Below are 14324 nucleotides of genomic sequence, written 5' to 3'. Positions count from 1 at the left end.
GCTTATTAACTCTAAACGTTTATTATTCACATTGATCACCTCGCAGACAGCACCCGCCACCCCACCCTTCAGAGCCAGCCAGCGCATTCTGATCGCAGGATGGTGAGTGGACTGAAGGGGCTCCTGAATCCAGAGTCCCTGGGGAATGTGGGCAAGGCACTGCCGCCAGCCCCAGCTCCCCCTTGTCTCCTCCATGGCCCTGTCACTCATCCGCTTCCCATGCATCTGCGAGCTCCTGTTCTGGACCAAGCCCTGAGCCAAGAGCTGGGGAGCCCTGGGTACAGAGATACTACCTCCAACCTTGGGGGATGGTCATGAGGTGAGGGAGATGGGGGCAGCCCGGTGGGGAGGGGCACAACCTCGGGAGCTGTCACTGCAGCAGGTGCCCTTGTAGATAAGCCATCAACTTTCAGAGACTCCATTTTGCCATCTACAAAATGGGGCTGCATTCATTCATTTGACAAATATATATTGAGCACCTACAGTAAGGAACAGAAAAGCTCCCTGCCCTCATGGAATTCTGGAGATGGAGACAGACAGAAGGCAACTGAAGAAGAGACCTAGAGTAATTCCAGATAATGGTGAGTGTGATAAAGAACGGAATTCTGAGTCATGTGGAAGAGAGTGGCTAAGGGCATTGGAGGTATGGCTGAGGGTGCCCACGGGTGGCCTCTCCAAGGATGTGGCATTTGAGCTGAGACCTGAATGATGGGAAGGAGCCACTAGGAGGAGATCTGGGCCAAGGGGAGTCCAGGCAGAGGGAGCAAACAGCAAGGAAAAAGGAAGACCGTGGGCCAGGCAGAGCTTGGCTGCAGGGTGATCAGAGAGGAGCCAGGGTGGCTGAGTTAAGTGAGATGAGGGAAGAGAGAAAGGGGAGGCCAGTGATTGTTGTAAAGACTTCAGCTTTTGTTCTTGGTGCAGTGGGGAGCTGCTGGGTAGTTTTAGGTGCCAAAGGCAGTTAGGAATATAATCATACTTGACCTCTGTCCATAGTTATTATGAAATGTCATGGACTCTGGGGGCCCTGCTCTGCTCTGCATCACGGGACAGTGCTCCTGTCCCCCAGCTGCGGTAATGTTGGCTGCTAATGACCAACAGCTGTCCCCTTATCCTGAGCATTGCCCTTGGCTGCCACTCTTCTCCAACATGGGTCCCCTGGCCTGGAGTTGGGGCCAAACCTGTGCTGTGGTTTGCATGCCAGAGCTCCCCAATGTCATGGCAAGGCCAGGCAAGGCCAGGCAAGGCCAGACAAGGCCAGTCTCTAGCCAGGACCACAGTCTCCAGCCTTGCCTGGTGCTTTGCTCCTGTCCTCCTTGCATCCCTCACTCCCTCCTGAAAGTGTATCTTTGATATAATTCTCATGCGTCTAGACCCCTGACTCAGGTTCTGCTGCTAGGGGCCTAACCTGAGATGAGGATCAGATCCAATAGGGACTATAAAGGCTGAACACAGTGCCCGCTGCACAGTGGTGACTTAGGGTGACAAACTTGTCCTGGTTTGCCCAAGACACTCATGGTTTTAGCACTGACGGTCCTGCATCTCAGGAAACCCCTCAGTCCTGGCAAACCAGGATAGTTGGTAATTCACTGGCAGTAACTGCTGATAGGATTCATTCATTCATTCATTCATTCATTCATCAAATACCTCTTGGTATCTCTCTGTGCCAGGCTCTGCCAGTAGAGGAGCAACGGGGTCCCATCCTCAGAGCTCCCAGGAGGCAGGCAAAATCATCAGACGCTTGGGGCACCTGGGTGGCTCAGTGGGTTAAAGCCTCTGCCTTCGGCTCGGGTCATGGTCCTGGGGTCCTGGGATCGAGTCCCACATTGGGCTCTCTATTCAGCGGGGAGCCACTTCCCCCGCTCTCTCTGTCTGCCTCTCTGCCTACTTGTGATCTCTCTCTGTCAAATAAATAGATAAAATCTTTAAAAAAAAAATCATCAGACGCTTGATTGGGCCTGCAAGATCAGGAGAGCCATCCTGGGTAGTGAGGCGGGGGCTGCCCCTGAACGAGATGTTGCTGTCCAGTGAACGGTGGGGGGTTGTTGAGAAGAGCACCCACCCTGGTGAGCTGATCAGGAAGGCCCTGACCTTCAGATCTACAGATGCAGAGAGAGGCCATGAGAATCAGGTTCTGGGGTCCATCATCCATGCCCTCAACTGCTCCAGGCCTCAGTTTCCCCATATAAGAAGGTCCCTCCAGCTTCAGCAGGAAGCAGAGAATGTTTGCAAGGCAACGACCCCTTTGGAAAGAGCCATCCGAGGCTGCTAAGGTCACTGGCCATCAGTCCAGATGGTTAAGACAGGACAGGGAACTTCCCCTGAGCCAGCAGGCACTGTGCTGGTCTCTGAAGCCCCATGACGACGACCCAGACAAGTAGGCCTATTATCTCCATTTTACAGACAGGGAAACTGAGGCTAAAAGAGGAGTACTGACTTGCCCAGAGTCCCACAGCCGGTGAGTGCTGGAGCTGAAGCAGGATCCCAGCACTCTCGGGCTCCACAGGCACTGAACCATTCATTAATTCAAGGAGGTAAGGAAGACATCATCCCCTCCATTTGCTTTATATACACTCCCCTTTTACCCACGCTCCCTTACCGGGGAAACTGAATGCAAGTGCAGGTTCCAGAGTTACCCTGCCTGGGTTCAGGCCACAGCTCCACCACGCAGAAGCTGGGTGACCCAAGGCAAAATACCCTTTCCATGTCCTGAGTTCCTCACCTCTCAAAGAGGAGATCACAATAGCACTTCTTCCAAGGATTGGTGGGAGGATTAAATGGGTGAATATATGAAAAGCACTTTCAACAGAGCCTGGCACATCATCTCAGCTGTTATAGCTTCTTTTATTACTACAGCTCAGTACAATGCAAGTCATAGTAAGAAAACATTGGAAACAACCTCAATGTTCATTGGTAGGGGCATTATTAAACGGCCGTGATTTATTGATTTCAGTGGACACAACAGTAATTAAGACAGGAGGTCTTGGCACAGAGATGGACAAACTGATGAAGGGAGCAGGATCGAAGGTCCAGAACTAGAGCAACATGTGTGGAATCACTTGATTTACGAGAATTGAGATGCTGCAGTCCAGTGGAAAAGTATGATGCTTGCTTGCTTGCTTGCTTGCTTGCTTTTTAAGATTTATTTATTTGAGAGAGAGAGAGTGAGCGCATGCACATGTGTGCGTATGGGGTAGGAGGAGGGGGAGAGTCAGAGGGAGAAGGAGAGAGAGAATCTTGAGCAGACTCCCTGCCAAGCACGGAGCCCAATGGCGGGCTCGACATGGGGCTCCATCTTATGACCCTGAAATCATGACCTGAGTGGAAATCAAGAGTCAGATGCTCAACCTACTGAGCCACCCATGCGCCCCAAGGATGATGCTTTCAATAAATGGTGCTGCATCAGTAGATATGCATGTGCGGGAGAAAAGAGTCCTGACCCCCACCTCACACCATACATCCATATCTGTTTCAGCCATTCACCTTGACCAGAATACTGGCTGTGTGTTCGTTTACTGAGTCCTGCACTTTGAAAAAGGCGAACATGGCGTAAGTCCACCTCAAATGTGGGCACAGACTCTGACAAGGAAGCTGTGGTGAATTTCAGCAGTGTCAATGGCTTCACGTGAATGAAAATTTTGGTTTGGTGGTTGCCTTCTCAGTGAAATGAAGGACGCTCCTTTATTTTGAAGTTCAGTCACACAACTCACACGATCCAAGATAATCACAGGAGAAGGAAGATGAATTTTAGGCAACAAGTCGTCAATAAGAAAGTTCCGATTTCCTTCGGAGAAAAAGGAAAACATGTTTTGTTGTCCCCCTACAGCAAGATGGAAAAAAAAGAAAATAACCAAGGGAAAAGTCACCCCACGCTTTCCTCGCGGCTGTGGGCCCCCACCACTGCGGCGCCATGAGGAAGTGGAAGGTTGAGTGAGCAAAACATGTTTTCTTTCGGCAGGACGTCTGTAGGAACCGTTGGAATCAATTATTGGGAAACACAAAAATAAAATAAACTCCAGCCTGTGGTAAACATTACCCCTTCTTTCTGGAATCAGGAAAACAAAGGCCAGGATTGGGGTCAGCAGGAACAGAGGGCAAGCATGCCAGGTCAAATGCAGGGAACCTGGGCACTGGATGAGACTGGGTGAGGCAAAGTGTTCCTGAGCCTCGATTTACCCATCTGCGAATTCACAATCCTGCGTCCGTCACACAGACCGTGAGGTGAACGCACCATTTCATTTACACCAAATATGTATTTAGCTCCTAATTGGTGCCAAGTTACGAGCAGGGGGCTAGAGACCCCAGCACATTTGCAGCTTTCCTAGCCCTGGTGTTTGCAAGGTCAGCTCCATGGGTGTGTGACCAGTGCAGTCACACAGGGACCCCCACTGAGAAGGGCCCCTTGTTTGACTTAAACCCCCATGCTCTCTTGTTACCATCATGAAATCCTCAAGTTTTGAACGACAGGCACTGCATTTTCATTTTGCACTAGACCCCACAAATTATGTAGCTGGTTCCAGGTGTGGTGCAAGAATCAGCGATGCTTTCTGATTGCTCACTGAGTCTGTGGCACCCCTCTGGGTTCCCTCCAAGACTTGGCACAAAGAGGGGGCCAATCAGTGGGGTTAAAATGGACGTGAGAGCAGAAGCCATCGGTTATGGATACTGCCTGCCTCGGGTAGACACAAGGAACCCTTCAAGCCCTCATAGGTGCTGCGACTGCCACTGATTTGGGGGAGAATTACTCCATTTCGGTCGGGAAGGTCCTGAGTTGAGTGCAGTGGCGAAACTGCCCGCTGTGTGGTTATGGCAGACGGGGATCACAACCTCCCACTGTTTGCCAGCTGTGGATCTCTGGGCAAGTCTCTGAGCTTCAGTTTCATCATCTATAAAATGGGTATAATCACACCTGATGTATAGAGTGCTTGTGGAAATTAAACTGATACTGTTTTTTTTTTTTAAAGATTTTATTTATTTATTTATTTATTTATTTATTTATTTGACAGAGATCACAAGTAGGTAGAGAGGCAGGCAGGGGGGGCGGGGGAAGCAGGCTCCCCGCTGAGCAGAAAGCCCGATGCGAGACTCCATCCCAGGACCCTGAGATCATGACCTGAGCCAAAGGCAGAGGCTTTAACCCATTGAGCCACACAGGGGCCCTAAAACTGATACTGTTTAAAGCACCATACCTCTACTTATAGGAGGAGGCAGGTATCTGGATCCTGAGGTGGGTGTTTGCATCTAGAGGCAAATCGTCCTCAGGCTTTCAAATTTAGAGTTTGGCCAGACCAGTGGACACTGCCCCTGGACAGCAAAGCCTGGATGCGGCAGCCTGTTCATAAGTGGAAGGCAAACAAATGGTATTTATGAATAGTTAACAATTAGTTAACCAAACTGTCAAGTCAGTGAGAAACAGCACGTGGATTAGACCTTCACAAAACACTGGCCAATGTCTAGCTAAAAGACATCAAATCTATCGGATTGCCTCTTCTGTGCCTGTGACTTCATTAATACTTAGCAATGGTGTCTACTATTTACTGAGCTGTTACTAGGTCAGGCACCCAGGAAGAACGTTCCTAATGGGCACATGCAGCTGGACTAAAAATAGCCCATTTGACAGATGAGGAGAGCTACACCCAGAAGGGAAAGGGACTTGGACAGGGCTCAGAGTTGGGAAGTGATGGGGGTTGGGGCTCAGACCCCAGCATGTTGTCCACACCCTCATCCCAAACTCTGAGCTGTCAAAGCTCTGTCCCCAGCTCTCTGGGAGATCATCAGGATTCACGCACGCCTCCTGCAGGCAATACTTAGAAGGTGTTCTTCTCCCTTCTCCCGCCCTCCTGGCCCCCGACTAGGGACTCCCCTGAGCTGGAGAGGATCCGGCTCCACCCAGCAGCCCCCCTGCTGGAAGGCAGCTCCTGCAGGAATCCTGCGTTTTAACGGTGTTCCCAGAGAGGGCCTGATTAATTTCTCTTAAGTGTCTGGGTTTCAGGTGGGGGGAGGCTCACCCCAGCAATTGATGGTGTCAATGACAGGGGGTCACATTGCCTCCGGGGTCCCTCTCCGAGCACAATTGCACCGGTGCACACGCGCTTATTAAGCTAATTAATGTGGTCTTTCCAGAGCCGCTATCTCCCTCGTCCTCTGCCAGAGCTGGCAGAGAGATGCAGTCTCCACTCTAGAGCTCCATGGGGAAAATAAATCAAGAGTCGGGCCTTGCAGCTTATCAAAATGCTTCTTTGTAAACCGCCACCATTCCTGGTACATCGGGGAAAGTGACAGGGCCACCCCTATTCTGCAAAGCTATCCCAAGAGGGAAGGATGGCCCTGTGAGGATGTGAGCTCCCTATCCGTTGGGGAACTCAAGCACAGGGGGCTGTCAAAGGTATGAAGTTGGAATCGATTGCTCGGGGGAGCCTTCCTGGGGCTGCCCCACAGGGTGAACACACCCGCCCCTCTCCCTTTGGACATTACCACACACTGGGTGAATTATTAGTGGTTAGGTTCTTGTCTGATGATCTGTTTGGGACCTCGGGCCCTTTGGCTTGAAAGGATTCCCTGGGGGTGCTGGGTGGCTCAGTGGGTTAAGCCTCTGCCTTCGGCTCAGGTCATGGTCTCAGGGTCCTGGGATCAAGGCCCGCATCGAGCTTTCTGCTCAGCAGGGAGCCTGCTTCTCCCCTCTCTCTGCCTGCCTCTCTGCCTACTTGTGATCTCTCTCTCTCTGTCAAATAAATAAATAAAATCTTAAAAAAAAGAAAAAAGAAAAGAAAAGAAAAAAAAAAAAGGAGTCCCTGGGTTGGTCCCACCCCAGGCTCCACACGTCATCTAATGAGGCCTCCAATGTTACCCAAAATGAAGATGCTTCATTCCAACCCAGTGGAATCTTAACTCACGAGGCCTGTGATGGGCCTTTGGAGTTCCTATTTTAACCAGCCCAGAGGATTCTTCAGATCAGAAGCTTGTGTTAACCAAAAGACGTGGCTGGTGGCACCAGCCTTGACAAACCCTCAGAGGAGATTTTTCAGAAAGTCAATCATCTTTTCTCATTGTCTTTCTGTGCACGAGGCCCCTTTTGGCCTGGCAGGGGGTGGGGGCAGTGAGGAGAAAGCAGAGGCTTCAAGGAGTTAATCCTGCTTCCCCTCAACTCCACCACTTTCCAGCGTGTGGTCCCAGGCAGGAGACTTGACTTCTCTGAGTCTCAGTTTCTTCATCGGAAAAATGGGAATAATGATCCGTACCTCCCAGGACACTAGCACCCAACACAGCTCTTGGCGGTTGTGGCATAGTGAATCTATGTCAGTAAACAAACATTAGTTCCTCCACAGGGCAAACATGTCGACTTTGCTCTCCTCATCTCCAGCTATCTCCTCTTGAGCCACCTCCCTGGCAGAGAGACCGCCAGTCTCTTCAGACCGTGCAGGTGAGTGGGAGTTTGGTACTAAGTCCAAGAATGGGGGTCCCTCTTGCTGCACGTTCATTTGGGGTGTAAGGGTAATACAGTGAGCACTCGTTGCATGCCAGGTTGTGTTCCAGATGCTGGGAGAGAGTCAGCCTTGCCCTCTGGGAGCTGGCCTCCTAGCTGGGGAGACAGACAGCGCACAGGTAGGCGGTCAAATAAACAGGAGGATCTCAGATATAGGTAAATGCAAGCAAAAAAGATACTCTGATGGGGCGCCTGGGTGGCTCAGTGGGTTAAAGCCTCTGCCTTCGGCTCACGTCATGATCCCAGAGTCCTGGGAATCAGGCCCTGTAGCGGGCTCTCTGCTCCTCGGGGAGCCTGCTTCCTCCTCTCTCTCTCTGCCTGCCTCTCTGCCTACTTGTGATCTCTGTCTGTCAAATAAATAAATAAAATCTTTAAAAAAAAAAAAAGACACTGAGTTCTCAGATGGTGAGGGACTGGGGTGGGGAGCGGTCAGGGACACCTCTGAGAAGAGGTGACAGTTGAGACCTGACTGATGAGAAGCCAGGCCCACCACATGGAATTTGGGGAAGGAGTTTTTTAGAGCGCAGAAATGGCAGTTCCAAAGTCCCTGGGGCTGCCGAGAGCTGGCAAGGTCAGGGATGGGGAGGAAGACCAGCATGGCTGGAGCTGAGGGAAAAAAGGAGGGCGGCAGGAGATGAGGGGACGAGGTGAGGTGGGGAGGGGCCAGGAATTGGAGGTCCCAGAAGAGAGAGTGTATGTTATTCCCAGAGCAGCTGCAGCATGCGCAGCAACGCTGGGAGCTACTTCCATGGCTTCTTCACAGCCACCCTTGGGTATCCAGAGGGAGAGAGGGGGGTGTGTGTCCTGGTGGCTGGTCAAGGAAAAGGCCGGGCTCCTGGATGATGGCAGCACTGGATACAGGCCACAGGGTCCACACCCAGCCTTGCTCCCCTCCCCCAACAACAACAGACTGCTTGCCTCTCCCTAGGACTCAGGTTTCTCCAGGGTCACTGCGCAAGGTTCCCTAGAAAACATGCCTTTCAGAGTCCGGAGACTCTGTCTCTGAGCTGCATCCCCTGGACACCAACAGCCAGAGGGATGTGAAATGTACAAACACAACTCAGAGCTCACTCCTGCCTGCCGCACTGCCGCCCAGTCGTGCTGTTGCCTTGCTCTGAGAACACAGCCCCAGGGCCCCGCTGGCCAGCTTCTCCCTCCTTCGCCCTTGCCTCCACCTCGCTGTTCCCGGATGGCACAGGCCTTCCTACCTCTGGGCCTTCCCCCTGCCCTCGCCCAATTGCCATCCCCCAGGGACTGGCACAACAGCCCCCTCTCCCACCTAGTGTCCTCACCTTTCCTGGACCAGCAAGAGACCTCTCCATACTCTGCTCCACACTTAACGCTCACAGCACTGATCACTCTCTGAAAGTCTCACACTTGCCCTGGTTTGTGGACTTCTTGACTGCCCGCGTCCCCAGCTGTGACACTCACTCCACGAGGCAGGGTTTTTTTTAGTGTGGTCACTGCCACATCCATGGTAGCTGCAACAGCTGGCCCGACACCAGTGAAGATGTGCTGAGGGAATGGATGACCATGAGGCAGGTGCTCTAATTGTCCCATTTCAAATAGAGAAAGTAGAGAAAATGAGGCTGGAGAAGGTTAAGCTGTTTGCCCAAGGGACATGGCTAGCAAGGAGCCAAGACTTCAATGGAGACAGACCAACTTCAGCCCCTATACCTGTGCCCTGATGCGCCTGACTTACTGTGTGGCCAGCATTTCACCCTCTCTGAGTGAGCTTCAACATTGTCATCTGTCTAATGGGTATAAAATCCCAGCCAGGCCATTTCCTCAGGACAGCCCTGAGACTTTGAGGGTGTCACCGGAGCAGACCCTCCCTGTCACCTGTACACTGCCACACCCACAAGGGATTGGGTAAGAAGGGGTTTGCCACCAGGCCTGCCCTCGGAAGGGTTAACATGGCCTCTTTGTCCCATGGTTGCCATGGGGACAGTTCCTGTCCTTCAGGAAGCAGGGAGAGCAGTTTCCTGTTTTGAAGAAGGCTTGAGGGCTGTTTTCCTCCAATCAGCCTGCCCAAAGAGGGGCAGGAAGCCTAAGGCCGGGCTGCCCCTGCTGATGGGTGTGTGGTGGAGCCATACCCACGCCCAGCCAGCCAGGAGGGGCCGTGGTGGAAATGCGGCCTCGGGGAAAAAGCCAAACGCCAGCAAAAGGAAAAAAAAAAATGGCTGGCCGGAAGAGGGTGGTCATTTCCTCCACAGACCTTGGATCCCACCCAGTGGTGATAAAAACTCTGAACTGGCCCTGCCCAGCCCCAGACTCCCCTCCCCCAGTGATCAGCCCTTCCTTGGGGAGCCAAAGGTCTGCTGGACAATGGCCTTTCAGGCCCCTGCCTGTCCCTGCCACCTAAATGTATTCCCTACACTAGACACTTCAGCCTAACTGGGCTATTGGTCCCCAGTTCCCACCTCCAGACACTGCCTGCCATGCCCTGCCCTGTCCTGCTCCCTTTTGCTCGTAGGGCTCCTTCAGGGTGCAGAGCAAAGCCGTCCTCCTCCTGGAAGTCTTCCTGGCATGCATATGAGCCCTCACAACTGTGGGTCAGGAACATTCATGAATTCAGGCCTAATCTTTCTTGGACCCCTGTCCCAGTTTCCTTGGTTCATCCCACTTCTAGGCATGCCCCTCTGACTCCTTTACCACTCTGGCTACCAGCTTTCCTACCACACAGGAATGACCTCCCCCAGAAACACTCTGTAGCTCCCCATCACCTGCAGAGAGGAAAGTCCAAACTCTTTGGCCCACCACTGGAGAGCTTTCCCCCCCCCCCCCCCCCCCCCCACTCCCTGTACCATCCTGTGCTGTGATCACTTCCTACCAGCCCAACCTTCCTCTTCCATCCATCCCCACAGGCATTAGCTCAGACTGTTCCCCGGCCTGGAATGGCAAACCTATTTTTTCCACCTGGAAAATGATACTTGACCTTTAAATCTCAGCCCCATATCACCTCCTCCCCACTGGCCCCTCAGCCCCTGCTGTCACCCCCACTCCCCAGTTTCACAGTGCCACAGTTAGCTGACCCCGCAGCTCTTCTCCTGGACTGGATTTTGAGCTTGTCAAGAACAGGAAAGTGAAAAGCAAGGGGAACTCACATTCCTTTAATCCTCACCCTGATTCGGGTTTCTCCTTCCCATTTTATAGAAGAGAAAACTGAGGTACAGAGAGGTGAGGTGTCTTGCCTATGGCCTCAGAGTTAGTGACTGGTAGAGCTGGGGTCTTCAGACCCCCGGGCTCCCCTCTCTCCTCTTGCCTGGCTTGGGTATGTGCAGTGGGGGTAGGGGTGGGAGACGCCTGAGCCAAACTTAGCTGATGTTTCCCCCCACCAATCTTTGGGGCACGGGAAGGGCAGGGCAGGGCAGGGCGGCCTTGCTAAAATTCATCCACCCCAGCAGGTGTCTGGCTCTGATTTGCCGCCCCTGGAGCCAGGAAGACAACTCAATGACTTTCCAGGGAAGATAAGCCTTGGAGGCTGATGAGGCTGCAGCTGTGGCATTGCGGGGTGAGCGGTCCAAGGCTATGGGGACCTGGGGGTCAGCAGCCGGGGAGGCTGCAAGGCCAGGGGCATTTCCATTTTAGTAACATGCATTTTGTCCCTGTAGTTGAAAGGTATACCTACTGCTGGTGGAAAAAGGGAAACCCAGGGAGGACTCTGGCCTAGAAGAGGGAGGAGAAGGTGGCTGGAACTGGGTCCTAGCTTTATGGAAACAAAGCCCTGTCACCCTCCCTTGGCTGGCACAGGAAGCAGAACCCATGCTGCCCAAAGGGCTCCCACATTGCCCCCTCTCCAATCCCAGTATACAGAGACTGCTCAATAAATGCCCTTTCCTGTCTCCCTCCTGCTCCAATGGTGGGGTGTTCATGCCCACTGCCTGGTGTACCTTGTAAACATTTATTAAGCATCAACTGTATCCTAGACATTTAAATGATAATGATCCTTTATGACCATTTCCTATGATTCTTTCCCCGCTCCTGAATGCTTTCATTGAATTGTCTCATTTAATGAACAGACACTGTTATCATACCCACTTGATGGGGGACCGTGTCCTGATGTGGGTAAGAAAGCCAGCTCCAGAGCCAGGATGGGATCCCCACCACTCACCCGGGCAAGTGCCTCAGCCTCGCTGTGCCATAGTAGCCCCATCTGTAACAAAGGGGTAATAACTCTGCCTACTTTATAGGTTTGTTGAGAGGATTAAATGAGTTAATGATATATGCAGAACATTTACGGAGTGCACAAAATAAGACTCAGCAAATACTAGCTGTTATGATTTACCAGTGGAGAAACTGAGGCTGGGACTTTGCCCACAGGTCAATGTGGCTACTGCCTATCTGGGAGGCTTGGCCATGGCCCCTCTGCATGAGCTCACAGGGCCTGGGTGGTCTTTGCTTCTGAGAACACGGCCATGTCCAGCTTCAGGGCTGGCTGTGCACTTTGCAGGGCCTTCGGGCAGGCAGGAACAGGGCACTTGTTTTCACTGGTTTTGATCTGAGGTGACCTAAGCAGTGTGCAGGCAGGAAAATTGGCCTCAGATGGTCCAAGGATATTTAAAAAAAAAAAGAGAGAGAGAGACATTTGCTTACTTGAAGGAAGGAAGGAAGGAAAGAAGGAGGGTAGGAAGGGAAGAAGGAAGGAAGATAGGAAGGAAGGTAAGAAGGAAGGAAGGAGGGTAGGAAGGAACAAAGGAAGGAAGGAACAAAGGAAGGAAGGAAGGAGGGTAGGAAGGGGAAAAAGGAAGGAAGGAAGGAACAAAGGAAGGAAGGAAGGAGGGTAGGAAGGGAAAAAGGAAGGAAGGAAGGAAAGAAAGAAGGTAGGAAGGAAAGCTAGCCACCAAGCATTCTGTTTCTGATTCTGCCACCATGCTCTTGAACAAATATGACGCACTGTGGGGACGCCTGGGTGGCTCAGTTGGTTAAGCGGCTGCCTTCAGCTCAGGTCATGATCCTGGGGTCCTGGGATCGAGTCCCATATTGGGCTCCTTGCTCGGCGGTGAGCCTGCTTCTCCCTCTGCCTCTGCCTGCCACTCTATCTGCCTGTGCTCACTCTCGCTCTCTCTCTCTAAAAAAAAAAAAAAAAAAATATGACGCACTGTGAACAGCGCAGGCCTTGGGGACAGAAAGACCCAGGTTTAGTCCCAACTCCACCACTAGTTTTGAGCCTTGAGTAAGTCTCTTACCTTCCTGAGCCTTTGTTAACTGCAAAATGGAGGTAATGATGAAGCCCCGCCACGCGGCCACAAGAAGCCCAGAGAGAGTGCTCTGTGCACGTCAGCACTGGCGGTATCGCTTGTTGGTATTGCCACAGCCTCATCCGGGCACACACTGGTTGGCCACGTCCCTTGCACCCCTGGTTCCTCAGGCTCTGAGGCTCCCATCTAGCTGTTCCTTCGATGTATCAGATACACAGTCGGTTCCCTTGATTGCCCCTTGCAATGCTCCTGCAGACCCGGGCTAGGCCATCACTGTGAAGCTGCTTGCTGCTGGCCACTCTGAACATCCAGGGCACATAGAAAAACAGGAAGGAGGAAAAGAAAGAGGGAGAGAGAAGAAAGGCCTGGTCAGGGAGGCCTGACTCCTGCTGTGGGTCATGCTCCTGCAGAAAAGCAAGGAGAGGCTGTCCTCAAAAGGCAAAGTCAGAACTACAACCCCAGAGAAGGTGCGTGGTTTCAGGCTACAGGTGGTTCTGGCTTGGGCCCAGATGACAGGGGGGTATGGATTCCAGCACTGGCTGGTCCCCTAACTTGCTGTATCATCCCCTCTGGACCTCAGTTTCCCAGTCTGTCCAGTGGGCATAACACCTGCCCTAGGTGGCTCATGGTCTGTTGAGAAGGACTGAGATGGTAGGATTGAGCTGGAAAACATGGAAATCTTGGCAGACATCTGCCTCATCACAGAGAGAATGGCGTAGTCTGCTGGTTAAGAACTCAAGACTGTGTTCTTGAAGTGAATGGTTGAGTTCTGGCTGGGTTGTAGGGCAGGTCATTTTCCTCAGTTGGGCCTCAGTTTTCCCTTGTGTGAAACAGGGCTATAATCATCCCTTTGTAGGAAGGACGCTTGGGAAGAATCACCAAGTGAAGGGCTCCTTACCCCACGTGGTGATGCCCTTTGTGGCTATTTGCAGCCATCCCCCAAGCTCAGAGAGTGGTTATGGCTCAGCTCCCTAAAGACTAAGCAAGTCCAACCACCAGTCTTAGCTCCGGATGTTTGTAAAGCGTTATGGTCTTTCACGTTCATTTTCTCTTATTAGGAAAAGCAAGCACAGGAATAAGCATTTCCACTTCATAGTCCATCACTCCACACCAATGTGTGGCTTCAGCTAAGCAAGTTTCGACCTGTGTTTTTTTTTTTCCAGCTGTCACTGGTGCTATGATCTTTTTAAGTAGACTTGGCTTAGCCTCAAATCCCAAATTCAACAATTGTGGAAAGGGCTTAGTGAAGCATGAGGTCTCTTCCTGCCCTCCCTTCTTTGCACAGGCCCTACAGCGAAGGGTGACATTGGCTGTTGATTGAATTATCTGAGCCTTCCTCTCCTGCTCCTGACCTGGGGTCCTAGGTTCTTTGGGTTTTATTGCTAATTCCCAGAAAGAAATTCAGCTTTTAAGCACATTTCTTTTTGCATCAAATGTTGAAGTGATATATCCATTCACTCATTTGTACCCATATTCAGACATACCCTACCTTCTCTACTATCTGCTCCACCAGGTCCATCCCCTTACTCTATCACCTTGACCAACTCCACCTCCATGTCCATCAGCTCACTCAACTCCACCAATACCTTCATCCTCTCACTCAACTCCACTATGTCTATACCCATCACTTCACTCAATTCCAC

This window comes from Enhydra lutris, unplaced genomic scaffold (assembly GCF_002288905.1).
Source record: "Enhydra lutris kenyoni isolate GAN:26980312 unplaced genomic scaffold, ASM228890v2 scaffoldscaffold10, whole genome shotgun sequence".
Classification (NCBI taxonomy): Eukaryota; Metazoa; Chordata; class Mammalia; order Carnivora; family Mustelidae; genus Enhydra; species Enhydra lutris.
Note: the sequence above shows the minus strand (reverse complement) of the source record.